The sequence below is a fragment of the Furipterus horrens genome, unplaced genomic scaffold, assembly GCF_987537825.1.
Source record: "Furipterus horrens unplaced genomic scaffold, mFurHor1.1.pri manual_scaffold_5, whole genome shotgun sequence".
Classification (NCBI taxonomy): domain Eukaryota; kingdom Metazoa; phylum Chordata; class Mammalia; order Chiroptera; family Furipteridae; genus Furipterus; species Furipterus horrens.
The window spans coordinates 116,052,185-116,068,672 of NW_028327175.1; the positions used below are offsets into that span (position 1 = coordinate 116,052,185).

The 16,488-nt window shown below is 42.7% G+C and overlaps 1 protein-coding gene across 1 annotated transcript in view; it reads left to right on the forward strand.

The window, feature by feature from the left end:
* The window catches only part of CREBBP (CREB binding lysine acetyltransferase), a 141,150-nt gene that overhangs the window by 57,442 nt on the left and 67,220 nt on the right, over nucleotides 1–16,488 (forward strand). The gene's annotated exons all lie outside the window — the stretch shown is intronic.

The window sequence follows — 16,488 nt, forward strand, 5'->3', positions numbered from 1 at the left end:
ATATTATGGGGAAAATACTCCTTTTGCACCACAAAATAGAATCTTCTTTAATTCCAAACAGTAAGGGGTGCATGTATGGGATTTCTTTCTTTCTTTTTTTTTTTGGTCAGACCTCACTGTCTACACGTAGCTACTGAATATCTGATGTACCTTTGGTGGTCAGTCAAGGCCAGAAGCAACCAACTCTGTTCTTCTCTGGGCTGTTGCTGGAAACCTGGCCTTCAAGGATTGTCCAGTTCCAGCCATACACATCCAGAACCTTAAAAAAGCCCACTGCTCTTCTAACTTGCGTCTTCGAGCTCTGAAGGCCGCAGTCTGCATCCAGCACCCACACTCTCCCTAATCTCACCTGCCTTTCCTTTTCCATTTCTTACTGGTGGGACAGTAGCCTGGACTCCAGTGCTGGCAGTCATCACCTGAGCTTGCTCAGTGACGTGGAGTACATTTTGGCTTCAAAGTAAGAGCATTTGCTTCTTCACAGTTATCCTGTATTTCACAGTCTGAGAAACTCTGACCTAATATTTTTCTTCTTTCCCTTTCCAAATCTTATCCATCCCCACTTTCCCATCCTCTCTCCTTGACTCATAACTTGGTGGTAGAATCCCTTTACTCCACATTCCCCTGCCTTCCTGTGCTGATCCAGTGGACTGAATTTCTTAAAGTGGCACATTTGTCAGGGTCAAGTTCAGACTTGACTGCAAAGAGGCTTCTGGTTTCCTTCACCTCTGCCAAGGCTGGTGGAGATAGTGGGGATGGACCTTTGGTCTGCAGCAGGGCTTCTATCTCCCTCAGTGCAGCACTAATAACATCTGGGGCTGGATCATTCTCTGGGGCTGTCCTGTGAATTGCGGGATGTTTAGTAACATCCCTGGCCTCCACTCACTAGATGCTCATAGCACTCTCCCCCTCTGCCTTTCTTCCTCCCCACACAATGGCCGCAGGTGAGAACCCCTGATATGGGGAATGGTTCAGGGACGCAGTAGCAACAGCATTTCATTCTGTCTCTTTTTGTGACATCTAACAGGAATAAAATGAGTTCTTTCCTTCCCCGTCTCTTTCTTTGTCTCTCCCTCTCCCTCTCTTTGCCCATTCCCCCTAGCATCTGCAGTGCTTTCCTAGCCGTCACTTTTCCACCAGGATACTTGTGGACTTTGTCAGAGATTCTCAGCAGGTACCTTTGAGTGAGCTCCTCACACATTTATTGAGGGGAGTGGGAGGGCTCTGCCAGCGTGTATGTCTGTGCCACAGAGTGACCCAGTCACAGCCTTCATGTTATAGGGGCAGGAATGAGAGGGGGCTGGGCAGAGAAGTGGGACAGCCAGTACACACAGTTCACCTGACATCTTTCTAAGTACAGTCACGTCCTGTGTCTTGTCTTCCCTTATCCTCACAACAGTCTCTTTGAAAGACATTGTTATAAGTCCCATTTTACATATGAGGAAGTTGAGGTTCTGTGGGGTTTGGGTTTGTTGAGGCTCTGCAGTTTCCTGTCTGCAAAGCCCAGAGCTCTTTTTTATTATGACTGGTGTCATGTTTTAGCAGCTCCAAGTCCACTGGCAGTGCTTCACTAGCCTGTGCTTATATCATTTGTTTGCAGTTTCTTGAACATGTTTTGTGGTCTTCCTTAAATTTTCTAAATTGTATCTGGTCCCTTGGAATCATAGATTTTGACACAGTAAGGGAAAGCAGTTCTCAAAAATCTAAGTCTCGTTAATTAAAAAGAAAAAAAAACACACTAATCCTTGAATATATTTGTTCGTTTTGTCATGCTATGAGGAGTAATCTTTGGATGCCTAACTGGATTCAGTGTACCAAACAGTTACGGTCAGGATTCTGATGCCTTGTTTGAGCTCTCCATGGAATGATTTAAGCCACTTGATCATTAGCCAAGGAGCTCTTGCTTTTTCCCTCTCCTCATTTCTAGAGGATTCCATCGTCATTGGGCAGTGTTAAGAAATGGGGATGTGGTCATTGCTTTAATTTGCCACATTTGTTGAATGCCTTCTCTGGACCCATGTGCACTGGAATGCAGGTGTGTGTGACATAGAGTTTGCCCTCTTTTATGAAACTGGGGGAGGTGGTGCTGGAGAAAAACTAGTTACAAAGCACAAACTGCCCTAGCAGGTATGAGTAGCATACAGTAGTTGAAGTTGACTCGGGAACCTCCTTAGATGGAGCCATCAGAGAATACTGCACCACGGAGTGAGTTTGAGGGCAAGATCAGAAGGATTACAGAAGCCACGAAGACCCCAGGGCACTGGGAGAACATTGGGTTGTGTCGGAACTGGCAGAAGTCCAGTGGGGAAAAATGACTTGAGTGAAGGGAGAGCAGTGTGAGTGGATGTTGGGGACCAAGCAGGAGCCAGTTCAGGGAGGTCCATGGGTGGCAGTGACCAATGCAGTGATCTGGGCTATAGGAGATTTTGGCCTCATCAGAGTAGGGACAAGAGACTAGATGAGATTTGCCACTATAGCAGATGTGTGGGGTTGCCATGTGAATTGATGTGGTGGACAGTTGAATCATTTATAGAGCTGGGGGAGGAACAGCCATGGAGAGGGGTGATGAAGGAGCAGGCATCACTAATTCCACTTTAGATGTGTTCCTTTTGAATGTCTGTGAAATGTCCAGGTGAGGGTGTCAGGCAGACTGGTGAGTGTACAAATAGGGCAGTGCTGCCCATGTGGGGGGAGCTGGGTAACCATATTGCAGCAAGGGCTATGAGGTGAACAAGATCATGCATGGGGAGAAAACTAGAAGAGAGAGGAGATCAAGGAAGAGCCAGCAAAGGGAACAGCAAGGGAAGGATGTTCCTGAGTCTAAAGAGGAGGATGTTTAAACAGGAGGAAATGGTACAGTGGAAGTGATTAAGATGAGGGGAGAAGAGCAACACTGGAATGTGCAGGCAAATCTGTGGGTAAATCATTGTCCACTGAGAGTTCAATGTAACCTGCAATCATGGGGACCTGGAGACCTCCAGATCATGGTGCTCTGTTGCTGTCCTCTGGGATAGGCTACGGGAGCACTGCAAGGTTCAGAGCTCCTGTTGCATGTGGGTCATTGTTGAGGGCATACATATTCTCAGTACAGTGTTTAAAAGCAAGTAGCACATTCTCCTGAATTTTCAAATGTATCTCATTGCACTTCTGTCTTTGGCCATTTTATTTCTTACCTTTCTACAGATTTTGGAAGTTTGTTAGAAATTTCACCATACTATATTTCATGATTCTGAGATGCGCATTTTTTCACATTGTAGTGCATCTGAAATCAGGGTGTTTTAGAAACGATAAGTTTTAGATCTTATAAAATACAGTATGCATGCTCTTTTACTTGCTCATAATTTGAATTAATGAGTGACACAGCTATTAAACATATATTCACATGGACATGTACAACGAGGTGGGGACTGACTGTGGAAGAAGGGGTGGGCTGGGTTGCGGGGAACAATGGGGGAAAAAGTGGGACAACTGTAATAGAAAAACAATAAATAAATCAAAAATTAAAGAAAAAAGACATATTCACTATACAGTTTTCCAGGACAGCTTACATGGATATAAGAACTTTAAATGTATTTAAAATTTACTGACAAACAGGAACAAGTTTGGAAGGAGGTAGAGATTATGTCGTCTTTCTGTAGACTGGGGTTGAGGTCTGATAGGCTATCTCAAAGGAGATTGTGCAGGAGGAGTAGTTCCAGGGCCGTCCTCTGGAAGAGGAGGCCACCTAATAACTGGTGACATTGTCCTTCCATTTTCATCAGAAAAGTCTTAACACAGAGTAAGGGAGCATTTGCAGGAAGGAGGGAAACTCAGACTCCAGGTGGGACTGGAGTTGTCAGTGAGGTCATTGTTGACCGTCATGACAGTCCAGTCTGGTTTTCTTTTAAAAGAGCATTGTTTGGAAGTGGAACACATCTCGGGCTTGTCTATCCTGAGAAAGTTAGGTGCCTAAAGGAGCCTCATCATCAGGTTCTCCCAGGGAGTCTCCTATTGGGCCCCAGACATGGTCTCTACAAGGGTAATTTTTCATAGGAAGTTTAAATGTGTGACTTTTTTTTTTTTTTTTTTTTTTTTAGAAAAAGTAAGACTACATTGTGGAGACTTTAACATTCTTAAAGCTGTAGCACAAGAGGTTTTTCAGGAGTGCTGCTTATTTAAAATTGCTCATGAGAGTAGTGTTAGGATTTGTTTCAGTCGTATGTTAGAGAATTGATGTGGAAAATGCGGACAATGCTCCCAGGCAGCTCCTGATCCAGGTCTCTAAATGGAAGGAAAGTGTAGCTGATGGAGGTCTGTTTATGCCAGGGAGGGTTGTAGAATTCAGCATAGCATAGTTGAGACAGTGCCACTGGCAGCACATGCATGGCAAGCCATCAGCCATGGCCCTTGCAGGGGTAACTGCATCTCAGAGTTAGTTCTGTCTGTTTCTCAAAGCATGTCCTTGGACCCACTGCATCAGAGTGACTGGTTCCTGGGCCTCACCCAGTCCTCCTGGTTCAGTAACTCTTAGAGCAGTGATTCTCAGTTTTTCCATCTCATGGCACACATAAACTAATTATTAAAATTCTGCAGCACATGAAAAAATAATTTTTGCCAATCTTACAAAAAAAGGTATAATTTTGATTCATTCACATCAGACAGCTATTGTTGTATTGGCTGTTGTCATTTTCTTTTATTTGACAGTCTTAAGAGAAAAGAGGTCACTATCCCTGACTAAATAGTCAGATATTTTATGTTTTAAAAATTCTGGTGGCATACTCGTTGAAAATCACTGTCTTAGAGGAAGGGTGAGGAATTTGTGTTTTTGTGGTCACCGTTATTTGTGAAACTTCAGTTTTTTTCTTTATCACTTTCCCAGTGTATGTCACTTAATTCCCTTTAAGGCAGTTCAGGATAATTGCCAAATAGATGGACTTGTTTTTCTCTTTACACTGGAATCTATGAATTTAAACAAGTTCTTTCAGTGACTTTGATGTAGAACAGTGATTTTCAGCTGGTGTGCCACAAGAATTTTTAAAACATGCAGTACCTGACTATTAGATAGGGTCACTGACCTCTGTTCCCTTAGATTGTCAAATGTAAAAATGACAACAGCCAACACAATAGACATCCCATGTGAATGAATCAAAATTATACCTGTTTATTGTTTTGTTTTGTTTTTGTCAGATTGGCAAATACTGTATTTTATGGTGTGCCACAGAATTTTCGTAATTAGTCTGTGTGCCATGAGATGAAGGAGGTTGAAAATCACTGATGTAGAATATTTTCAGAGCCACTGTCCACTGCAGTGAGTGACCTGATGCCCAGCCGGCCCTCTGTGGGGTGGGCTTACTTTGTTGGTCTTTTGTGTTCACATCAGTACTTTAAAAGGCTTCCCCATCCCACCCCCTATCCTCGCCTTTGTTTGTCCTATTTTCCTAATATTTTTGTTTCCTGTATCCAGTCTCTGATTATTGAGGGATAAAGACGTGGACTGATCAAACAGGGTTAAGCCTCATGTACCCAAGGGCTTCCTTGCAGAGATGTTCACATTCCTAACATAGGACAATTAGCTCTCCTTCACAAGTATGGATTTAAAGTCACTTCACCACAAGAGCAGTTTCTGTAGAAAATTATTCTATGACTATGAATTGTGCCTCAATAATTAAATTGGAAAACATGGGAAAAGGTTGGAAGTATTTGTCCATAATTATTAGTAATCCAAGCATTTGTATAATTTTGGAATTTACTCGTAATCCCTTTTTTTGCCTCCACTTGAGAATATGTGTTTATGGGGCCTTTGAAGAATAATTTTAGTCTAGCCCTGACTGGTGTGGCTCAGTTGACTGAACGTCCTCCCACAAAGTAAAAGGTCCCCAGTTCAATTACCAGTTGGGGCACAGGCCTGGGTTGTGGGCCTAGTCCCTGGTTTGGTCACATGCAAGAGGCAACACATCACTGTTTCTCTCTCACATCAGTGTTTCTCTCCCTCCCCTCCTCTCTCTCTCAAAATAAATAAATGATATCTTTACAAAAAAAGAATAACTTTTAGTCTAAATTCTTATTAGTAACTATATAAATCCCTTCAACTGCTTAAGCTTATCCCCTTTTGTTTTGACTATATATCAGCTGGGAAACAGCCTAAGCCCAAAATTGATATGTTACAAATATCAGGAAACTAAAAATTGAGAAAATTTAATGTAGTCCTTTGACGTCAGGCACAACCATAGGTTATTGCAAGTTTTCAATCCAGGTCATTTAGCATTGTTTCCGATATGGCTTTCCATTAACCAACAGTGTCTTTTCTAGAGTGTGGTTAGTTTTGCGCTTTCTTAGTGAAACCTTCTAGGTGGAAGCATAAATTATCTCCAGAGATATTCAGCTCTTTCACTTTGCATAGAGACTCAGTAGGAAGGTTTCTCTTGTCTAAACAAGCTGTACTGCATACCTACAAGCAACTAGTGGTGGAACTTCTGCCTCCCTGTTAGCAGCTCATACTGGGGCTGTTTACCACACACTTCTGAGAATTGAAGTGACTCTTAGGAGAACTTTGTAGAAAGTACATTTATGGATCTGAATGGGGATAGTCAGCCACTAAAGATATAAATATAGTACTTTATTGTATCTGAAGAGTGAGGAACCGTGGCACTCTTGTCACGGCCCTAATCACCCTAACTTCTTTGTACCTCTTCCATAATCATCTTAAATGGGCCTAATGCTCAAGTCACTTAAACAAATATGTTAGTCAAATGATTAATTTCCTAGGTTATCAAAACTGAACTATAATAAGTATTTTTGAAGAATCTGTCTTTAAATATTGATGGTATTCAAGAATATTCCTGAGACTTCCGGCCAAGATGGAGGCGTAGACAGACACACTGCGTCTCCCTCCTCCAAAAATGAATACAACTACCTCAAAACTAGAAACAACCAGAAGTTCCAGAAAATCAAACTGCATGGAAGTCCAGCAAACAAAGATATAAACAAGAAATACTCATCCAGACAGGTAGGAGGGGCAGAGCTGGGGCAGAGAGGATGCGGTGTGGTGGTGGCAGCAGTGGCAGGCAGGCAGAAAGCACAGTCACACGTTTTAAAAAGTCACAAGGGACACCTGGGGAGCGTTCCCAGCTCCTTGCCAGACCTTGAAGCTCACTGTCCCAGCACCAGGGAAAATCAAGCCTCATTGCTTCTGACTGTGCAGACCAGTGGGGGTTGAGGTCGAGGCAGAAACTGCCGGTCTCTCAGCAGCATCCGCTTGTTTAAAGGGCCCCCACAGTCCTAGAACGTCCGCAGACCCACCCACTCTGGGAACGACGGCCAGGGCAGCAGCTAGAGGGGCACCAGTCCGGTGCAGAAGTGGGAGAGGTGCCTGGAAAAGGGGCGAGTGCTGGACAGGCAGCATTGTGCCCTCTCGGACCCCTCCCCCACATACAGCCCCACAACGTGGTGAAACAGGTCGCCCTGTATGATGAATCTCTAAATCTCCGCCCCTTACAACATAACAGGAGGGACAGCTCTATCTGGGACGCAGAGGCAAACCAACAGGAGCCTGTCAGAATGAGGAGACAGAGAAGTATGGCCCAAAAAGGGGAACGGACCAAGGTTCCAGTGGGAGAACTAAGCAACGAGGAGATAGCCAACCTAACAGCTGAGGAGATAGACAGCCTAACAGACACAGAATTCAAAACACTGGTGATGAAGATGCTCACAGGCTTGACAGATATGTTTGAGTATGGCAAACGCATAAGAGAAGAAGTGAAGGCTATGCTAAGTGAAATGAAGGAAAATCCACACAAAACCAATGGTGAAGGGAAGGAAACTGGGGTTCAAATCAATGATTTGGAACATAAGGAAGAAAAAAACAGTCAACCAGTGCAGAATGAGGAAGCAAGAATTGAAAAAAATGAGGAAAACTTCCCAAATTTTGCGAAGGAGATGGACATACATGTCCAGGAAGCACGGAGTGTCCCAGGTGAGCTGGACCCAGAGGGGATCACACAAGGACACATCATGACTGAGTTACCAAAGGTGAAAGATAGAGTTCTGGGGCCAACAAGGGAGAGGCAGAGAGTCGCCTACAGGGGGTTGCCTATAGGATTATCAGCTGATTTCTCAGAGGACACTTTGCAGGCAGGAAGGGACTGGCAAGCAGTATTCAATGTGATGAAAGGCATTCTGCAACCAGGATTACTCTATCCAGCAAGGCTATCATTTGGAATGGAGGGCAGATGAAATGCTTCCCAGACAAGGTAAAGCTGAAGGAGCTCATCATCACCAAGCCGTTATTATATGAAATGTCAAAGGGACTTACTTAAGAAAAAGAAGATCAAAACTATGAACACTAAAGCGAAAACGAACTCACAACTATCAACAACTGAATCTAAAAATTAAAAACAAAACCCAACTAAACAAGCCAGAATAGGAACAGAATCATAGGTATGGTGATCATTTAGAGGGTTGTCAGCTGGGAGGGAGGAGGACAAGAAATGGGGAAATGGTGAAGGTTTTAAGAAGCATAATTGGTTGGTACAAAATATACAGGGGGAAGTTAAGAATAATATAGGAAAGGGTGAAGCCAAAGAACTTATATGCATGACCCATGTACATGAACTAAGGGGGGTGGGATTGCTGGAGGGAAGGGAGGTACTGGAAAGAGGGCAGCAAAGGGGGAAAAATCGGAACTACTGTAACAACATAATCAGTAAAATATACTGAAAAAAATATATTCCTTAGAAGTTTTTTAGTGAATTGGTAATTCTTCTGAGCTGGTCATTTGGTCAATGGGTTGATGCCTTTTAAGACCCTTAACTCAGTTGAGACCTGCTGGTCTCGTTGGCCCATCACCTTGGCCATTGGAATTGATCTAGCACCATCTACCTTGTAGGGTTTTTTTGTGCAGTAGCAAGTAACCACTCACTCTTCCTTGGCAGACCAACTCTCCAGTTCAGAAGGAATCATCTTGAGGCAGGATATAGAGTTGGGGGATGGATTCTCTCCACTTAATCAGTCTCCCTATCTTTGTGCTCCATCTCACCCATCGAGTTTTCCTTTTTTGACTTAGCCATCTGTTTTCCAATGCAAGATCACAGCATTCTGATTTGGAAGATAACTTTGAAGTTATTTTGATCCAACTTAAAGTAATTTTAAGTTATTTTCCTACTGAGTTTAAATCTTAAATTGTAAGGTAATTTTATTTTTTAAAAAGTCAAACCGAGGAAAAAGAAAAAAGAAACGAGAAACATTATTCCTTCCATCTAAAACAGCTATGCTTCTTACCAGTTGATCTTTATCATCTCAAAGGTGATTATCTCTTCCCAGTTTGTTAGCTGTGTGCATTTAATGAGTATTTTCTTTATTTTATGACTCCAGAGCTTCATATACCCAGCCCTTCTAGGGCCCTTTTGGGGGAATCAGAACAATCAAATATTGCAGAGCAATCTCTCATCCCACCTGGTGTTCACTTTGCTGTCATTTTCTAAATTTAACTGGAGGTTGGGGAGAAGTAAAGTTTCCAGGTGGACTAGGGGAAGGATGTCAGAAGAGCATGGGTCTGTACCCCATCAGAAACATGGAATTTGGGGCCATATTGATCTGAAGAGCTGTCTATAGAGATCCCAACCCAGTGCAGATTTGGGGTAGTGGTTTGTGTGGTGGGAGGAAGCTCTTTCATTCCCATTCTATCTTGGTCAAATTCTGCTTCTTACTGTTTGCACTGGAGTCCTTTGCATACATTAAAACCTATTCTTGTACACTTAATGAAAAATAACTTTTTTTTTCCAGGAAGAATGCCAAGATAAACTTTTATGTACTCCTGTGCACATCTCTGATTATATCCTTGGGATAGAGTACAAGGCATATAGAAAAATGGGCTTGGTGTTGATTATTCAAAACTGTGTAACAATAGGAACCCTAATAAAAGTACATACTAGATTCCTTAAAAAAATGAAGGAATACCACAGAAATATAAGATTTGCCTTTCAAAGTAACATGGTGGACTTGGGTAAATGATGGTTGAGCTATGGTGACAAATGATACATGAAAAGAGCATGTGGCCAAATCTAGAAGACAGGAATGGAGTGAGCTGGCTGTGCCCCCACAGCTGCTGGGACTGTGTGTTTTGTGTTCACTTGCTGTTACTCATGACTTAAGATGCTAACATGCAGGGGAAGTCACAATTGAACCAATGTGACTCCCATACCATGCTAGCCTTTTCTTTCTGTGATTAGAAATTACATATATCTTAAGACTTCTAATGGATATTGTTATTCAGTATTCCCTCACTTACTGCAGGTATTACATTCTAGAGACACACACACACACACAGCGCAATACGTGAAAATCCTCGAAGTAGGAACCTTACATTTATTTTAGTATTTATATATGTTTTAAGGCTTTATAAACCCTTCCCACACACTTATAAACCATCCCCAGTCCCTAACTAACCTTTCCCACACTTCTATAAACACTACTTATGTTCTTAAACATATTCTACACTCTTAAACCTACGTAATTTTAACAACATACGTATCCAGTACCACAAAATCCCACGATACAGCAAAAAATCTGCGATAAATAATTGTAATATTTTTTAAAATCCCGCGATACAGTGAGGCTGCGATAAGTGAACCACGGTATAGAGAGGGACTGTTGTATTGCCTTCCAACAAAAACCATGTACCAAATCACTAGCATTACAAGATGCTCCCAAGGCTGTGGGTTTATCACTCTTAGCTTTGATAGCAGAAGATGGTGTCTCATTATTTTGATTTGCAATTTTCTTGATTACTGGTAAGAAATTAAAGTAGTTATATGTAGAGAAATACATGTTTCTTTTCTGAGTTGCTTAGTTCCTCCTATTCTTCGCCAGTTTTTTCCTGCTAGAGTCTCTTAGAACACTTTATAACGCAAGGTGGGTAGCAGGGAAGTTACTGGTGGGGGCTCTACTGCTAGACCTCCCATTCCAGCACTGAGTGTACCAACTGGGCCTCAGTTACTTCTCTTGTAACGTGGTGCTGCCGCGGAGTTAGTGCCTCCCTTGGGGATTGGGTATTAAGTGAGCACTGAACACAGAACCTGGAATAAAGTACTTGAGAAATAAAGACTGGCTAAGGGGAAGAGAAAAAAATAATACTTGTATTATTGTTTGCTTTGCTTTGTGTGTTCAGTATTTTTTCCTAGTTTGTTGATTGTCTTCATATTTGTTCTCATGGCTTTGTCCTGGCGGGAATGTAAGTTCTCCCGTTGTCTGTCCTCTTGCACTTCCCTTTGTGGCATGGCCCACCACTGCATCAGAATGACCTATGGGCCTTATTTACTTAAATGTTTTTGTCTAATTCTCTATAAAAGTGAAGACATGTTCATTTTGGAAAACCTGGGGAAAGTATAAAGCTAAAATTAGTAATATGTCCTCTATGGAACTTTAACAAACAGAATTGCTTCTGGCTCCACCCTACATTTTTGAAACATAGTTTCTGGGACAGAGGAATGGGAAATCTGTATTTGAAGACATTTTTACTGGGGATTTTTTAGGGACCACTTTTGTTGTTGCTGTTTGTTTGTTTTAGGAAGGCCTTTACCACCTTTGCATTACAAAATATTCATCTTAATTACCCTAATTACATATACAATTTTATTTTCTTTTTAAAGTATATTTTATTGATTATGTTGTTACAGTAGTTCCAATTTTTTCCCCTTTGCCTCCCCTCTGCCCAGTATCCCCCTTCCCTCCAGCAGCCCAACCTCCCTTAGTTCATGTCCATGGGTCGTGCATATAAGTTCTTTGGCTTCACTCTTTCCTATATTATTCTATATTTTGTACCAACCGATTATGCTTCTTAATCCCTGCACCATTTCCCCATTTCTCGTCCTCCCCCCTCCCAACTGATAACCCTCCAAATAATCCTCACACCTATGATTCTATTCCTATTCTGGTTTGCTTAGTTGAGTTTTGTTTTTATTTTTTGGATTTATTCATAGTTGTGAGTTCGTTTTCATTTTAGTGTTCATAGTTTTGATCTTCTTTTTCTTAAGTCCCTTTGACATTTCATATAATAACGGCTTGGTGATGATGAGCTCCTTCAGCTTCACCTTGTCTGGGAAGCACTTCATCTGCCCTTTCATTCCAAATGATAGCCTTGCTGGATAGAGTAATCCTGGTTGCAGGTTGCTTTTCATCACATTGAATACTGCTTGCCAGTCCCTTCCTGCCTGCAAAGTGTCCTCTGAAAAACCGGCTGATAGTCCTATAGGCAATCCCCTGTAGGCAACTCTCTGCCTCTCTCTTGCTGCCCCCAGGATTCTCTCTTTATCTTTGACCTTTGGCATCTCAGTCATGGTGCGTCCTGGTGTGGTCCCCTCTGGGTCCTGCTCGCCCAGGACCCTCCGTGCTTCCCTGACCTGTATGTCCATCTCCTTCACAAAATTTGGGAAGTTTTCCTCATTTTTTTCAATTCTTGCTTCCTCATTCTGCACTGGTTGACTGTTTCTTTCTTCCTTATGTTCCAAGTCATTGATTTGAACCCCAGTTTCCTTCCCTTCACCATTGGTTTTGTGTGGATTTTCCTTCATTTCACTTAGCATAACCTTCACTTCTTCTCTTATGCGTTTGCCATATTCAAGCATATCTGTCAAGCCTGTGAGCATCTTTGTCACCAGTGTTTTGAATTCTTTTTTTTTTTTTTTTTTTTTTTTAGGTTAATACAAGAGAAATTTATTCTCTTTTTTTTTTTTAATGTGTTTTATTGATTATAATGTTACATTTGTCCCAATTTCCCTTCCCTCTTCTCCCCTCCACCCGGTGGCCCCTCTCCCTCCAGTTGTTTCCCCCTTTTAGATCATGTCCATTAGTTGTGCATATAGTTCTTCTCAACCTCTGTCTATTCCATTCCCTCCTACCATGATCCTTAATGCCTATATCATCTCCCTCCCTCTCCCCCTTCCCCATCCCTGCTGACCTCCCCCCAATATGTTCCCCATACCTATAGTTCTTTTTCCACTCTCGTTGCCTGTTTAGTTTGCCTTTGTTTCAATTCCCTAGCTTCTGTTGTTGTTTCTTGTGATGCAGTTTTCATTTTAGATTTCATAGTTTTGATCCTCCTTTTTCTAAACCAGTCCCTTTAACATCTCATATAACAGTGGTTTGGATCTAATGAACTCTTTCAGTTTTGTTTTGTCCTGGAAACACTTTCTCTGCCCTTCTATTCTGAATGACAATTTCGCTGGATAGAGTATTCGTGGTTGTAGGTTTTTGCTTTTCATTACTTTGAATATTTCTTGCCAGTCCCTTCTTGCCTGCAGGGTCTCCCTTGAGAAGTCAGCTGATAGTCTAATTGGGACCCCTTTGTACATGATTCTTTTTTTCTCTCTTGCTGCTTTTAAGATACTCTCTTTATCTTTAACCTTTGACATTCTGATTATAATGTGTCTTGGAGTGGTTCTCCCTGGGTCCAGTTTTTTTCGAACTCTCTGTGCTTCCTGGACCTGTAAGTCTATTTCCTTCCCCAAGTTTGGGAAGTTCTGCTTTATTATATTTTCACTTAATTTTTCAATTTCTAGTTCATCTTCTTCGCCCTCTGGCAAACCAGTGATTCTTATGTTGGGCCTTTTATAGCTGTCCCAGAGGTTTCTGATCCTCTCATCATTTTCCTTGCTTCCCGTGTTTTCTCTCTGCACTGGTTGACTGTTTATTCCTTCTCTGTGTTCTGGTTTGTTGATTTGAACTCTGAATTTTATTTCCTCACCATCTGTCTCGTATGTGGTTTTGTTCCTTTCATTATGAGTGTTTTTCGATTCTTTCTCATCCTTTTCCCAGATCTTTTGTTAATTCTGTAAACCACCTGATAACAATGGCCCTGAACTGAGCCTCTGACAGGTTTCTTATTTGTTCATCTGTCAGATTCTTCATCTGTTGCCTGGTGAGCTGCGCCACCAGGATTTCTATAGTTGTCTGCCTCATTTTGACAGATGCATTTTGTTTTCTTGGGCCGGCTATAGGGGGCAGTGCCTGTGTACTCGTCACGACCCAGCGACCGGCGGCAATCCGCAACCTTTTTCACCGCGCTGTGGCCCTTTGTCGTCACAACCCAGCAACTGGCAGTGGTCCAGCAACCTTTTTCGCAGTGCTGTGGTGCTTTGTGGTCACAACCCAGCGACCGGCGCCTATCCGCAACCTATTTCGCTGTGCTATGGCTCTTTGTGTGGGGGCGGGGGTCCAAGATGGATTCACACAGTTATTCCGCTAGGAGACCAGGATCCGTCCTCCCGCCCTCTGGGCCTCACCGTTCGGGGCGATGTGGTGGCTGCTTTCCCCAGCGTTGGGGTTGCATGCTGCCGGGGTTCGACTGCAGCCGGGATTGTTCTCCCTGCCGCTGGGATTGTTCTCCCTGCCACTGTCCCTTGTGCGACCACAAACAGCACCACCCACTTTCGCTCTTCCTACCTGCCCAAAGGGCGCCGCTGGTTTATAACTTCATACGTTCGGCTTCCGTGTAGTTTTATTTTCTGGAATTTCTAGTTATCTTTTGTTTTGAAGTAGTTGTATTCCTCTCTAGTTGTAGAGGGAGACCGAGCGTGTCCGTCTAAGCCTCCATCTTGGCCGGAAGTCCAAATTTATTCCAGTGTTTTGAATTCTGTGTCTGTTAGGCTATCTCCTCATCTGTTAGGTTGACTATCTCCTCGTCACTTAGTTCTCTCACTGGAACCTTGATTCGTTTCCCCTTTTGGGCCATACTTCTCTGTCTCCTCATTCTGACAGGTTCCTGTGTTTGTTTGCCTCTGCGTCCCAGGTAGCGCTATCGCTCCTGTTATGTTGTAAGGGGCGGAACCTTAGGGATTTGTCAGTATGGGGTGACCTATTTCTCCACATTGTGGTGCTATGTGTGGGGGAGGGGTCCGAGAGGGCACAATGCTGCCTGCCCAGCACTCACCCCTTTCCAGGCACCTCTCCCACTTCTGCACCGGAGTGGGGCCCCTCTAGCTGCTGCCCTGGCTGTCATTCCCCGAGCTGGTGGGTTTGCAGATGTTCTAGGGCTGTGGGGGCCCTTTAAACAAGTGGATTCTCCTGAGATTGGCAGTTCCTGCCTCCGCCGCAACCCCCCACTGGTCTGCACAGTCAGAAGCAATGAGGCTTGATTTTCCCCGGTGCTGGGACTGTGGGTTGCGAGGTCCAGTGTGGAGCTGGGAACGCTCCCCAGGTGTCCCTCCTGACTTTAAAACGTGTGACTGTGCTTTTTGCCGGCCTGCCGCTGCCGCTGCCGCCGCCACCACACGGCATCCTCTCTGCCCCGGCTCGGGCCCTCCTACCTGTCTGGATGAGTATTTCTTGTTTCTATCTTTGTTTGCTGGACTTCAGTGTAGTTTGATTTTCTGGAACTTCTGGTTGTTTTTAGTTTTGAGGTAGTTGTATTCCTTCTTAGTTGTGGAGGGAGATGCAGCATGTCTGTCTACGCCTCCATCTTGGCCGAAAGTACAATTTTATTTTTTATCTTTTAATTCTTTGTAATCTTCTATTGATTGTTCTAAATTCTTTTTTTTCCCCAAAGTGGAATTCTTTTTGGTTTTAAAAATAGTAGATGCCACCCTGGCTGGTGTGGTTCATTGGATTGAGTGCCAGCCTGCGAACCGAAAGGACACCAGTTCAATTTCCAAGTCAGGGTGCACGTCTGGGTTGTGGGCCAGGTCCCCAGTTGGGAGCATGTGAGAGGCAACCGATCAATATATCTCTCATATATTGATGTTTCTTTCTTTTTCTCCCTCCCTTCCCTTCTCTCTAAAAATAAGTAAAGTCTTTTATTTTTTAAGTAGATGTCTGTTGTAAAACATTCAGACAATACGTAATTATATATGTGATCCTGTTGCTATCCAGATATAACCACCAGATAATATTAGGGTTTTTCTAAGAATAGATACAAACGTAAAGTTAATAAAGAAAAAAATAAATGTCCGTAGAGTACTATTCTATAACTTTCTTTTTCAGCTTAATATGTTGAGATCGTTTTTCATGAAACTGTAATGGTCTTAAGTATTATTATTTCAACAATCATTGTAGGGCAGGCCTTAGCTGAGCCATTCTTTTGCTCCACGTGGCTGTTACTGGGGTCTTTTGAGATCTGCCTTACTTTCATGACCGCATATTATTTCATTAGGTCTCTTGCCATAATTTAATTAGTCTACCTTTGAAAGGAATTTAGGAGTCTTCCAGTTTTTAATAATTTAATCAAGGTGTGATGCCTGTCTTTGCACATGCATTTTAGTGCACTAGTTTACATTTGTTTCTCTAATAATAAGTCATAAGAAGTAGAACTGTTGAATCAGAAGAAATGCTTATTTCTCTATTTGATACTAAATTTAGCCATACTAAATTGCATTACCACCAAAGTGCCTGAGAATTGCTATTTCTCTATGTCCTCATCAATACCAGTCATTAGATTTTTATCTTGGTCCTGTTGATAGGTGAAAAGTACCTTTTGTTTTTATTTCATTTCTTTGAGGATTAGTTAGCTAGAACTTAACAGCT